This window comes from Somniosus microcephalus, chromosome 2 (assembly GCF_052327205.1).
Source record: "Somniosus microcephalus isolate GS21.2 chromosome 2, FLI_Smic_1.0, whole genome shotgun sequence".
Classification (NCBI taxonomy): Eukaryota; Metazoa; Chordata; class Chondrichthyes; order Squaliformes; family Somniosidae; genus Somniosus; species Somniosus microcephalus.
The window spans coordinates 126,850,486-126,864,108 of record NC_140988.1 but is presented as its reverse complement, the minus strand read 5'-3'; positions in this window follow the sequence as shown (position 1 = coordinate 126,864,108).

Sequence of the window (13,623 nt, the reverse complement as noted above, 5' to 3'; positions counted from 1 at the left end):
CTTCAGCATGTTTCTGCTCCAATATATTGTACTAATAGAATAGAAAATGGGAATGAGATAAAACCCTTCAGCCCATCAGTCTCATACCATTTAGATACATGTTCAGGATCCGTTTCGTCTTCCTCCTGCCCAGCACAAAACCTATATATTTTCTGCTCTGAAGTGGTGGAATGTGGGTTAGTAGTCTTATTTCCTTGGACAGCAAATTCACAGCCTTTGAGATGAGCGTGGAGGAACCAACAAGTGTAGCACAGTGCTTATCTCCGAAAGGAATGAGGGAATATTGGAGGTTTGAATCCCTCCAATCAAGTTTCTGTCCTTGCCACAGTACCGAAATGGCTCTCATCGAGGTAAAAAATGACATCCTGTGTGGCTGTAACAGAGGTAAACTATCCCTCCTCGTCCTTCTTGACTTGTCTGCAGCCTTTGACATGGTTGACCACTCCATCCTTCTCCAACGCCTCTCCACCATCGCCCAGCTGGGTGGGGCTGCACTCGCCTGGTTCCATTTTTATCTATCTAAATATAGCCAGAGAATCACCTGCAATGGCTTCGCTTCCTGCTCCCGCATCGTTACCTCTAGTGTCCCCCAAGGATCTATCCTTGACCCCCTCCTATTTCTCATCTACATGTTGCCTCTTGGTGACATCATCCAAAAACACAGCGTCAGTTTCCACATGTATGCTGACGACACCCAGCTCCACCTCACAATCTCTTCTCTTGACTCCTCCACGGTATCTAACTTGTCTGACTGCTTGTCTGACATCCAGTTCTGGATGAGCAGACATTTTCTCCAACTAAATATTGGGAAGACTGAGGCCAGCCTAAGGATATGACTTTAGTTGGCATATTTTGGTTTTTGCAGCCTGAGACCTCTGACAGCTCTGCATGGTCCATCGGTGAAATGATGTACAGAATCCCAGTCTGACACAAACCCTGGCCAATGATGGGTGGAATATTGTTCTGGTATGAACATATCATCTGACATGTGAGAGGTGAAATTTTTCATTGACGCCTGAACCCAACTGTTATTTGCTACTTAAGATTGATAATAACCAAACCATTACTTGAACACAACAATGGTTAATAAAAAGCAGAAGCATTCCTATTCCAAGAGAAAAATACAGCAAATTTATGAAAGAGGTCATCTTGCATTGATGTTTCTCTGTACTTCCAGATCAATACCTTTAATTTACTATTTATCAAAGTGTGTCAGCTGTGACTCAGTTGGTAGCACTGTTGCCTCTGAGTTAGATGGTTGTGGGTTCCTGCCCCACTCCAGAGACTTAAGCACAAAAATCTAGGCTGACACTCCAGAGCAGTAGTGAGGGAGTGCTGCACTGTTAAAGGTGCCGTCCTTTGGATGAGACGTTAAACTGAGGCTCCATCTGCTCTCTCAGGTGGACGTAAAAGATCCCATGGCACTATTTTGAAGAAGAGCAGGGGAATTATCCCTGGTGTCCTGGCCAATATTTATCCCTCAATCAACATAATAAAACAGATTATCTGGTCATTATCACATTGCTGTTTGTGGGAGCTTGCTGTGTGTAAACTGGCTGCCACGTTACAACAGTGACTACACTTCAAAAGTGCTTAATTGGCTGTAAAGCGCTTTGGGACGTCCGGTGGTTGTGAAAGGCGCTATAAGAAATGCAAGTCTTTTTTTCTTTAAAGGACAAGAAAACTGAGATAGTAAGAATTATGTGAAATGAAAACCATGTGGAAATCATATCTAGCTCCAATGGCTGGTGGAGTGATGGCATATTTATTGCTGTCCAAATATATAGGATATGATGTTCTGCAGTTTAAAGGAACTTTCTGTCCTAATAGTTGCCTAGACATTAAAAAAAATTGAAAGTAAATACTTAATCAAATTTAGCAGTGACTCTTAGTGATTACTCCTATTTTAAGTGTTAATTTTGTATAAAGTACTCATGCTTACATTTCTGTAATTTTTAACGTAGTATTTTGAAGGTAGGAATCTTGTATGAAGTCATCAAAACATGACTTCTTTGTGAATAGCATAAGATTAAGCAATGGGTCCACTAACACATCTGGTTAGCATTTGCACCAACATTTAAGCCAAGTGTTGAATATTATTTAGTTCACTGCACTGCAAAAAATAACTTGGAACATAATGGGCTAAAAATTCCAGTGCACCGAAAAGCTACTGGTACCACCGTGGGCCGCAGTTAACAGCCATCCGAATTAATCGCGCAGGCAGCATTGGTATTTTGGTGCTGCCTGCTGTTTAACATTAGTGTAGCACTAATCTTACCATGTAAGACTGGCTACTCATAGCAGGAGGCCCAATGTAGTGTGGCTGTAGCATCCCTGGAGCAAGAACAGCATTCTCTTAAAGCTAGTCTGTCATTTTAGAAAGCAGTATCGGTCCCTTTAAGGGGAACTGCCTTCTAAAATGATAAAAGTAAAAATCATTTAAAAATAGGCAGTTTTTAGCCCTTAGAGCTCAACTGCCTTCTGAAAAAAAAATAAAAAGAATTCCCAAATGGCAGTCTTCAGCTCGTAAAGCTGAATTGCCTTCCACGCCTATAAAAAAATGGGAAAAGTATTCAGCACTAATACAAATGGCTCAACAAGCCAGGGAAGGGGCACCCAGGGTTTTGCATGCAACACTCCAACTTTGTGCAGGGGGTCAACACTGCAAACAGGTCCTCTATCCACAGGGGCCAGGAGGCCCTCCAGAAAGAAGGATGTGGGACCAGATCACTGAGGCCGTCACTGCCAGCAGTGTCACCCCCATGACCTGGCTCCAGTGCTCAAAGATGCTTCATGACCTCAGGCCACTGGTCAAGGTCAGTCAATGCATCTTCAAAAGCCGTCTCCCACCAACTACACCACTAGCCTCGCACAGTGCTCATTGCATGACCCATCCCCCATCACTCACCTACCAACAATTTCTACCAAACACGAAGTACACCTCCCATTCCTACCTTTACCTCACCCCCTTGGAGGAGATGGTGCAGGCTATTCTTGGCAGGGGCATCGCTGAGCCCTTGGCATGCGGCGGGGCTGAAAGGATACAAGATGCTGGTATCCTCATATGTTATCCTCCTTCTGGTATGCACCTCTTGCTTTCCCACCCTCCCCTCACCACAACTCCACCCTCGTTCCTTCCTCATTTCACACACCCAAGAAATACAACTTGCCCAGCCAGTGGTTGACCAAGAAGAGGGAGAGGTGAGTGAAGAAGAAGAAACACCGTCACTCAATTTCACACTCCCAGCCACCAGCTCCTCAAGGTCGACCAGCAAGGCCTTTTGCGGTGTCCCCACTGAAAGTCAGCAGCCTTCCACCAGCCATGCTGCAGCCACTGGGGTACACTGCGTGACATCAGTAGGATAGGCAAAGGCACATACAAGACAGTCACTAAGGGAATGCACAAGGGTGATTTCTTGATGTCATATTGGATAAAGTTGGATTGGAAAGTTTGCTTTTTGGTGGCTTTTATTTCAACATTGTGGCCAAGAGGATGCTGTGATGGTCAGTAACAGAGGGAGGTAAGGTGTGGGACAAATGTTGAAAGGGGAATTGGGGTTGTGGTCACTGGTACCGCAGGCAGATGATTCCATACCGGATATCCCAGCCAAAAAGGGGCTGACTGGGTTGCATCCTTCCTTCTGCTTCTTCCTCTTCTGCGCCTTCCTCTTCCCTCTGCGAGCGCATGCTGGAAATCTGAAATAAAAGCAGAAAATACTGGAAATACTCAGCAGGCCAGGCAGCATCTCAACCTGAGACATGAACTCTGTTTCTCTCTCCATAGATGCTGCCTGACCTGCTGAATATTTCCAGCATTTTCTGTCTTTTCAGAGGCCTTCCTTTACCATCCGAGGCTTTGCAAGCATCCAGCATCACTCCCTGCACATTTTAAAAACTTTTAACATCCATTGCACCAAGCCTCTGCTTCAATAAAATATAAAAAATCCAGTCCAAAAGCTTAAATACAAACTTACCTGAAAGTTGTGTGTGTCCCTTTTACGAAGCGTTGATAGCCTCTCTGTAGGTCTGTTGCATGCTCGCTTTTCAGAGCAAGCTTAGGACCCAGCGCTAAAGTCAGTGCAAAGTCCAAGTTTGCAGAGCGTGGTGTCTAGTCAGCGGTGCATGGTGACTGACTTCACGCTCTGCTGTTTTGCATTTCTAGGGCTAGCGCTGTTAATGGCAGCGCTGTGGCCCTCACCAAAATGGTGACCACCGAGTCACATGCCAAAGGTGGACGGAAGTGAGGAGGCCACCTTTTTTTTCAAGAAACTTGCCTTACGGAGAGCGGTAAGTAACTGAATTTCTAAGCCAATGATTTTGAAAAAGTCATTATCCTTTACAAGTGCAGTCACCTTCAGGGTAACAGGTGAATGTATCATTCTTTAAATAGATTTATTTAAAGGGAGTGTCCTGCACAGAGAATGTTGTGACCAATAGAATTGCAATTATGATTCTATCCTAACCGCAGAGAAAAATCCAAAAGCCTAATAAAATATTCATAACCATCTTGTTTAAAAAAAACACAAAGGAAAAGCACTGTTTCCCCATTGCCAGGTGCATCATATTTGAAGTATGCTGTTAATGGAGCTGTGACTGTGTATTTCCAGACTCTGTTTCACAGACAGGCTCACTGGTACTTGTGTCCCTATATTAGCAGGAATGTAGTATTGACCAACAAAAGCTGTACCCAGTGGGAATGGGCATTTAAAATTGCATCATCCTTGTAACGATCAATAACATGTCATTCTATAGTGGACACTAGGTGGAGCCTTAGAGCTGTATATAGATGTATGTATAAGACTACACTACCCAGCTGTATATATATTAAGACTACATTACCCATGAGGCACTAGGGTACCCACAAGGCAACAGTCAAGATGGAAGCCTCTACAGATACTGTACCAGTCCACACGTGCTCAATAAAGTAACTAGCAAAAGCTAGCTGTGTTCATAATAAGAATATCTATTTATTAATGAACATAAGAATCCTAAAGCGTAGTTAATTCTATAAAAAGAGAAATCTTTCAGCATTGTTTGTTCAGCAGTGGCATATAGTGCGACAAATATGGGCGCATATATTTGCATTATGTAAATGCAAGTTCTTTTTTAAATTCCTGTGCCACAATTATTCATTGCATTGGGCTGCCGCTGAGGATTTAATGCCTTACACAATTTGACCGTGGTAGGCTGAAAACAACAGCAACAGCAAAGAAGGGTTGTCCTATATTAGAGCGAGGTCCCCAGAAACAATGCACGTTTTGGCCCCAATGGGCCTCCCCATAAAAGTTCATTCCAAATATGTGCTTAATGTATGTAGCATCACTGAGGCACTCCAGTTACATTGTTTGGAGGCATAATTTATGGGGCCTTAATGAGCCTTGCGTGCATTGTGTATGCAGGCTCCCAGGTTTAGCTGGCTGATTGGCGGTGCACTGAGCACATTTGGTGCATGGTAGGCATTGGATCTCAGTGCCAGTGCACAAAGTGCTCTGGTCCTATGGTCCAAAGTACAGCAGCCACCCTGTCACAGTACCACAAGAATTTTCCTCTTCAGCAATGGCTGGCTCCCTCTTGGTAGTGGGGATCTGCTGAGAGCCTGCCTTGTATGGCAGATGAGCCCCAACCCAAGAAAATGGTTTGGATTTTTTTTTATTATTCATTCATGGGATGTGGTCATCACTGGCAATGCCAGCTTTAGTTGCCCATCCCTAATTGCCCTTCAGATGGTGGTGGTGAGCCGCCTTCTTGAACCGCTGCAGTCCGTGAGGTGAACGTACTCCCAAATTGCTGTTCCAGGGAGTTCCAGGATTTTAACCCAGCGACGATAAAGGAACGGTGATATACTTCCAAGTCAGGATGGTGTGTGACTTGGAGAGGAACTTGGAGGTGGTGGTGTTCCCATGCGCCTGCTGCCCTTGTCTTTCTAGGTGTTAGAGGTTGCAGGTTTGGGAGCTGCTGTGTCAGATGGGGAACATTTAGGGAACAGTATCATCAGGTTTAGATTAGCTATGGAAAAGGACAGTGAGCAATCTAGAGTAAAAATACTTAATTGGAGGAAGGCAAATTTTAGTGGGTTGAGAACAGATCTGGCCTGGGTAAATTGGAATCAAGGATTGGCAGGCAAAACTGTAATTGAACACTGGGCTGCCTTTAAAGAGATGGTTCAGGTACAGTCGAGGTACATTCCCAACAGGGGTAAGATAGGGCAACTAAAGCCAGAGCTCCCTGGATGATGAAAGAGATAGAGAGTAAGATGAAACTGGAAAAGGACGCATATGACAGATGTCAGGTTGAGAATACAAATGAGAATCAGGCTGAATATAGAAAGTTCAGAGGGGAAATGAAAAAGAAAATAAGAGGGGCAAAGAGAGAGTATGAGAATAGATTGGCAGCTAACATAAAAGGGAATCCAAAAGTCTTCTATAGGCATATAAATAGTAAACAGGTAGTAAGAGGAGGGGTGGGGCTAATTAGGGACCAAAATTGAGACCTACACATGGAAGCAGAGGGCATGGCTGAGGTACTAAATGAATACTTTGTATCTGTTTGCACCAAGGAAGAAGATACTGCCGAAGTCATAGTGAAAGAGGAGGCAATGGAGATACTGGATGAGATAAAAATTGATGAAGAGGAGATACTAGAAAGGCTGTCTGAACTTAAAGTTGATAAGTCACCAGGACCGGATGGGATGCATCCCAGGATTCTGAGGGAAGTAAAAGTGGAAATTGCAGAGGTACTGGCCATAATCTTCCAATCCTCCTTGGATACAGGAGTGGTGCCAGAGGATTGGAGAACTGCAAATGTTACACCCTTGTTCAAAAAAGGGTGTAAAGATAAACCTCGCAATTATAGGCCTTGGTAGTGGGAAAGCTTTTGGAAATGATAATCATGGACAAATTTAACAGTCACTTGGACAAGTGTGGATTAATTAAGGAAAGCCAGCATGGATTTGTTAAAGGCAAATCGTGTTTAATTAACTTGATCGAGTTTTTTGATGAGGTAACAGAGAGGGTTCATGAGGGCAATGCGGTTGATGTGGTGTATATGGATTTTGAAAAGGTGTTTGATAAAGTGCCACATAAGAAGCTTACCAGCAAAGTTGAAGCCCATGGAATAAAAGGGACAGTGACAGCATGGATATGAAATTGGCTAAGTGACAGGAAACAGAGAGTAGTGGTGAACGGTTGTTTTTTGGAATGGAGGAAGGTATACGGTGGTGTTCCCCAGAGGTCGGTACTATGACCACTGCTTTTCTTGATATATATTAATGACTTGGACTTGGGAGTACAGGGCACAATTTCAAAATTTGCAGATGGCACAAAACTTGGAATTATAGTGAACAGTGAGGAGGATAGTGATAGACTTCAAGAAGACATAGACAGGCTGGTAGAATGGGCGGACACGGGGCAGATGAAATTTAACGCAGAAAAGTGTGAAGTGATACATTTTGGTAGGAAGAACGAGGAGAGGCAATATAAACTAAAGGGTGCAATCCTAAAGGGGGTGCATGAACAGAGGGACCTAGGGGTATATGTGCACAAATCGTTGACGGTGGCAGGACAGGTTGAGAAAGCAGTTAAGAAAGCGTACGGGATCCTGGGCTTCATAAATAGAGGCAAAGAGCTCGAAATTCCCAGGGCCGTGGAGGCGGAAATGGACGCGTGTGGGGTGTTAAAATTGCAGAATCGGGGCGCACGAACCCTTCCCGCCCCCAACCCGCCTCCATGCCCATTTCCCAGGAGGCGGGAACCCGACCTGTGCTGGGAGCCGCCTCCCCGAGGCAGGAAGGGGATTACTGCCAATTAACTGCCTGTTAACAGGAAGTTAACAGGCAGTTTTTAGCCTAATTCCTATTTTTATCCCTGAAGTGTGGGCTTCCCGATGGCTCCAAACCACGCCAAGTTAGAGAGGTGGACCATCGGGCTGAAGGGCTTGGAGGGTTTGAGATGTCCGGTGTTCAGGTGAGTGATGGGTGCATGAGTGCAGAAGTAAGTGTGTTTGGTGTGTGTAAAGTGTTTAAATAAGTTTTACTTACCTTTACTTACATCCTTCAGGTCTCGGGAGTCTCTCATCTCACCGGCACAGAAAGCCGAATGGCCGCGAGCTGTCAAAAGTTGCAGCATTCTGCTTTCTGTTCTGAAGAGATTTCTAATTGAGTCTGTGGAGAAGGACTCAAGTTAGAAGTCAGATTGTCAGTGTTTGACAGCTTCACAGAGCTGTCAAATGCTGGTATTTCATCTGTCAAAAGCTCTTGACAGAAGGAATGTCAATCCCTGACGTCACCTGTAACCGGGTGTCCCTTAATTGGCCTGCTGAGCCCGCTGGGTGGGCTCAACAAGGTCAATCAAGGGAAAATCACGTGAGTTGGTCACAAATTGATGGAGGTGGCACTACAACCCAAAAAGTGGGAGTCCCGCCTCCATCACGTTCCCATTTGACAAAATCCAGCCCATAGAGTACAAAAGCAAGGAAGTTATGATGAACCTTTATAAAACACTGGTTCAGTCTCAACTGGAATATTGTGTCCAATTCTGGGCACTGCACTTTAGGGAGGATGTGAAGGCCTTAGAGAGGGTGCAGAAAAGATTTACGAGAATGATTCCAGGGATGAGGGACTTCAGTTACGTGGATAGACTGGAGAAGCTGGAGTTGTTCACCTTAGAGCAAAGAAGTTTGAGAGGAGATTTGATAGAGGTATTCAAAATCATGAGGGGTCTAGACAGAGTAGATAGAGAGAAACTGTTCCCATTGGCAGAAGGGTCGAGAACCAGAGGACCCAGATTCAAGGTAATTGGCAAAAGAACCAAAGGCGACATGAGGAAAACCTTTTTTACACAGCGAGTGGTTAGGACCTGGAATGCACTGCCTGAAAGGATTGTGGAGGCAGACTCAATCATGGCTTTCAAAAGGGAATTGGATAAGTATCTGAAGGAAAAAAAATTGCAGGGCTGCAGGGAAAGGGCAGGGGAGTGGGACTAGCTGAAGTGTTCTTGCAGAGTGTCTGCATGGGCTCGATGGGCCGAATGGCCTCCTGTGCTGTAACCATTCTATAATTCTATGATTCTATGAAACCTTGGCGAGTTGCTGCAGTTTATCTTGTAGATGGTACACATTGCAGTCACGGTGCACTGGTAGTGGAGGGAGTGAATGTTTCAGGTGGTGGATTGGGTGCCAATCAAGCAGGCTGCTTTGTCCTAGATGGTGTTGAGCTTCTTGAGTGTTGTTGGAGCTGCACTCATCCAGGCAAATGGAAAGTATTCCATCACACGCCTGACTTGTGCCTTGTAGATGGTGGAAAGGCTTTGGGGAGTCAGGAGGTGAGTCACTCGCCGCAGAATACTCACTGATGCTCAGTTTGGGTTCCACCAGGACCACTTGGCTCCAGACCTCATTACAGCCTTGGTCCAAATATGGTCAAAAGAGCTGAATTCCAGAGGTGAGATGAGAGTGACTACCCTTAATATCAAGGCAGCATTTGAACAAGTCTTGCATCAAGGAACCTTAGTAAAGTTGAAGTTAATGGCAATCAGTGGGAAACTCTCCACCTAACACAAAGTGGTGGTTGTTGGAGGCCAATCATCTCAGCCCCAGGACATCGCTGCAGGAGTTCTTCAGGACAGTATCCTAGGCCCAACCATCTTCAGTTGCTTCAGCAATGACCATCCCTCCATCATAAGGTCAGAAGTGGGGATGTTCGCTGATGATTGCACAGTGTTCAGTTCCATTCGCAATGCCTCAGATAATGTAGCAGTCCATGCCCACATTCAGCATAGGAACATAGGAACAGGAGTAGGCCAATTAACCACTCAAGCCTGTTCCGCCATTCAATGAGATCATGGCTGATCTGCAACCTAACTCTGTATATCCGCCTTTGCCCCATATCCCTTAATACCTTTGGTTAACAAAAATCTATCAATCTCAGATTTAAAATTAACAAGTGATCGTGCATCACTTGCCATTTGCGGAAGAGAGTTCCAAATTTTTACCACCCTAATTTCACTTCTGAAGGGTCTGGCTCTAATTTTTAGACTATGCCTCCTAGTCCTAGAATCCACAACCAGTGGAAATAGTTTCTCTCTATCTACCTTATCTGTTCCTCTTAATATCTTAATGACACAGTGTCAGCTGTGGCTCAGTGGGTAGCACTCTCTAGGTGGGAGGGGCTGGGAGTGAGCCAGGTGTGACTGGTTGCCTAATTGCAGCTGGGTGTTGGAGGAAGTTTTGTAAAAAGTTGGTGGAGGGTTTTGGGGTGTTGTTTTCAGGTTTTAGGGCCTTTTTGGCCCACAAAAAACAGCCAGATGGCTGCTGAGGGGTCCGGAGTGCCGGGCCCCTCAGAGGACAATATTCCCGAGAGGAATTTTATTAGGGAAGAAACTGTGGTGGGAAGGGGGAAAAAAAGGCCCAAAGATTTGGGCCGGGACCTCAGGAGGTTCGGTAAAGAAAATACAGTGGTGGTGCAATGTGAAGATAAGAAGATTCGAGCCTGGAATATAATCCAGGCGGTTCATGAGGACTGTGGTGAGGGAAGCTGTTTTGCCTGCTGACCAAAACCAAATGTGGGATTTGAGGTGACGGTCAGTGGCCGTGAGGAGGTGGAAAAACTGCTGCTCAGCCTGAAAGTTGGGGAGAAATTTTTGGAGGTGACTCTGCTATATTCAGAGGAGGTGGTGGTTTCATTTTTGAACTTGCCTGTGTACATCGAGGACGAAGTGCTGAGCAAAAAGTTGGAGTTGTGGGACATTAAAATCTGTTCCGAAATAAAGAGGAGGTACTATCCGGGAACACGGGTAGCAGACGGAACACGGTATGTAAAGGTACGGTTCCCAGAGGGGGTGAGGTCTTTGCCTTACAGTATGAAGTTCGAGACACTGGAAGGAGTACAGTACTTTCGTGTGCTGCACGATAACCAAGTAAAGGTGTGTTACTATTGTCTGGGACATGACCATCTCGTAAGAAACTGTCCTGATTTGTATTGTTACAATTGTGGTGAGTCAGGACATATCGCGCAGAGCTGCAAGGCAGAGAGCTGTGGGGTGTGCCATAAAGGCCCCACCCACTGTGAGTGTGTGGCAGAAGGGAGCGAAATGAGTGATGAGGAGATGGGAGAAGGAGCAGGAGAGGAGTGTGGAATGGCTGGAGGTGCGGTGCAGTCGGAGGACACAGCAGGTAAAATGAAGGAAAAAGGTGCACAGGAAGAGGCAGAGGTTGGCGGAGCGGAGATCGAGATGGAGATGGCGGAAAACACGGCGAGTGCTATGGAGGGGAACAAAGACAGCAGCGGGCAGCAAGGGTCGAGTACAGACTCGAGCCTTAGTGCAGTTCGGCTCCCCCTGGGGAGTCTGGTGTCTGTGGGGGGAGAGGAGGCAGGAGCGGGGTGTGTGGTGGAAGTGAGTGCTCCGGGGAGAGGCGGGGAGTCGGATATTTTGGTGAGCGGGAGGGGGCAGGGCAGGGAGAGGGTGCAAGAGGCAGGAGCCTTAAAGGGACAGCAGAATGGGATCGGCGAGATAGAGACGTCAGAAGGGAACAATTTAGGTGCGCCATTGTCCCATGGAGTGAGGGAACAAGGTGCAAGGGTCAGAAGTAGAGACGTGGTCGAAGGGGGCAGCACAGTGGGAGAAACTGCGATAGCAGGAAGACTCTCAATGGGAGATGAAGTATCTGACGGGGAGCAGGATTATGTATCTGACGGGGAGCAGGCACAGGGGGTTGCAGAAGAGCTTGAGTGTGAGGAATTAGAGAGGGACAGAGACATGGAAGTTGGGGATGGGGTGGCATCATGTGGAAAGGGAAAGGTTAGTGAGGGGCAGAAGGAGGGAGAAAGGGCAGCTCCTGGGTCCAAACTTAAGGCAAAGAAGAGGCTGAAACAGCAGGGAGGGGTCAAACAGGAGGGGAAAAAGAGCCGGAGGCTGCAGGAAAAAGCAACAGCTGCCCGAAAAGTTGAGAAGGAGCATGAGAGGAGGGAAGAGCCTGAGATTAAATGATGGGGAGATTATTGGGCATACTTCCCTTCTTTGGAGCCATGATTACATTGGTCTCGGTCAATGTGAACGGACTGAGGGGTGAGAAGAAATTGCAGCAGTTGTTGCAGGGTTTTAAAGGCACGGACTTGTTGTGTCTACAAGAAACCTTTTGGGATGAGGATATTCTAGAAAGAGTTCAGAAGGTTTGGAAGGGAGAGGTGTTTGCAAGTTGTGCAAACAATAACCGTAGAGGGGTTGCTGTTTTGGTGAGTCTGTCCATAGAAGAGAACGTTGCCTTGGTGGACAAGGACACTGAGGGGAGATTTTTACGGCTAAGGGTAAAATTGGAGGGATTTAATTGTGATCTTTTTAATATTTATGCACCGAACGACCATTGCAAGCGTCGCGAGTTTTTTCGGGGGTTATTCACTGAAGTGGCAGAGGTGGAAAATCCTTGTATAGTGGGGGATTTTAATGTATTTTTTATCTTGGATGGACATTTCAGCCCAGATGACCTTTAAAGAGGATAACTCCAGAGGGATGATTATAAAAATGATGGCAAATTTAAATTTGAGAGACTTATGGAGGGACTGGAGCCCCATAAAAAGGGAGTTCTCCAGAGCAGGTTGGGTGGGTGATGTTTTAAAACAGAGCCGAATAGATTTTGTGTTAATGCGGGAAGGGTTAAGTTCGGAAGTGATGGAGATTTATTATAAAAAAGTATTTTTTAGTGATCACTCGGCTTTGGTTCTTAGAATTAGGAACAGCAGAGTTAAGATTGGTTCAGGGGTGTGGATTTTAAACAATCAATACCTGAAGGAAAGTGCTTATAAAGAAGGGATTATAAAAATAATAAAGAATGCTCGGAAGGAACTTTTGTTATTGAAAGAAAGAAGAGTTTGGTGGGACAATTTCAAATATGAGGTAAAAGTTTTTTCGGTACGTTATGGGAAAAAGAGGGCAGCAGCTAACCGGCATCGAGAAGAGAATATAAACAAAAGGTTTACGGATGTCTGCAAAGCAGTTGACAGAGGGGATAAGGGAGCTGAGACTAAGTTCCGGGTGCTAAAGGAAGAGTGGGAATTATTGCAAGCTGAAAAATGCAAGGGGGCCATTCTCCGTGCAAAGGCTAGAGATGCATTGGAGGGCGAAAGATGCACTAGATATTTTCTAGAGCAAGAGAAGCTGCGACAGAGATTATTGTTAATTGAGGAGTTGAAGGTTGGGGAGAAGATCATTCATGAAAGTGAGGAGATTTTGGAGGCGGCTAGCAGCTTTTATCAAGAGCTATATACAAAAGAAGACATTTCCAATTTGGAGATGGAGAAGGTTACTGCTTTTATTGAAAAGGGTTTAAAGGAGGATGAGAGAAGCATGTGTGATAAAGAAGTAGGATTAGCGGAAATAAAAATAGCAATAAGTGGAATGAAGGGGGGGAAAAGCCCAGGGTCCGATGGACTAAGTGCAGAATTTTATAAGGAATTTTTCGAGATTTTAAGTCCATTGCTCTTAGGAGTTTTTAAGGAAATTAAAATTGAGGGAAGCCTGGCCCCATCTATGAGGAGAGGTATCATAAGCTTAGCTTATAAAAATAAAGGGGATAGATGGGATCTGAAGAATTGGAGGCCCATCACACTATTAAATGTGGATTATAAGATCTTGG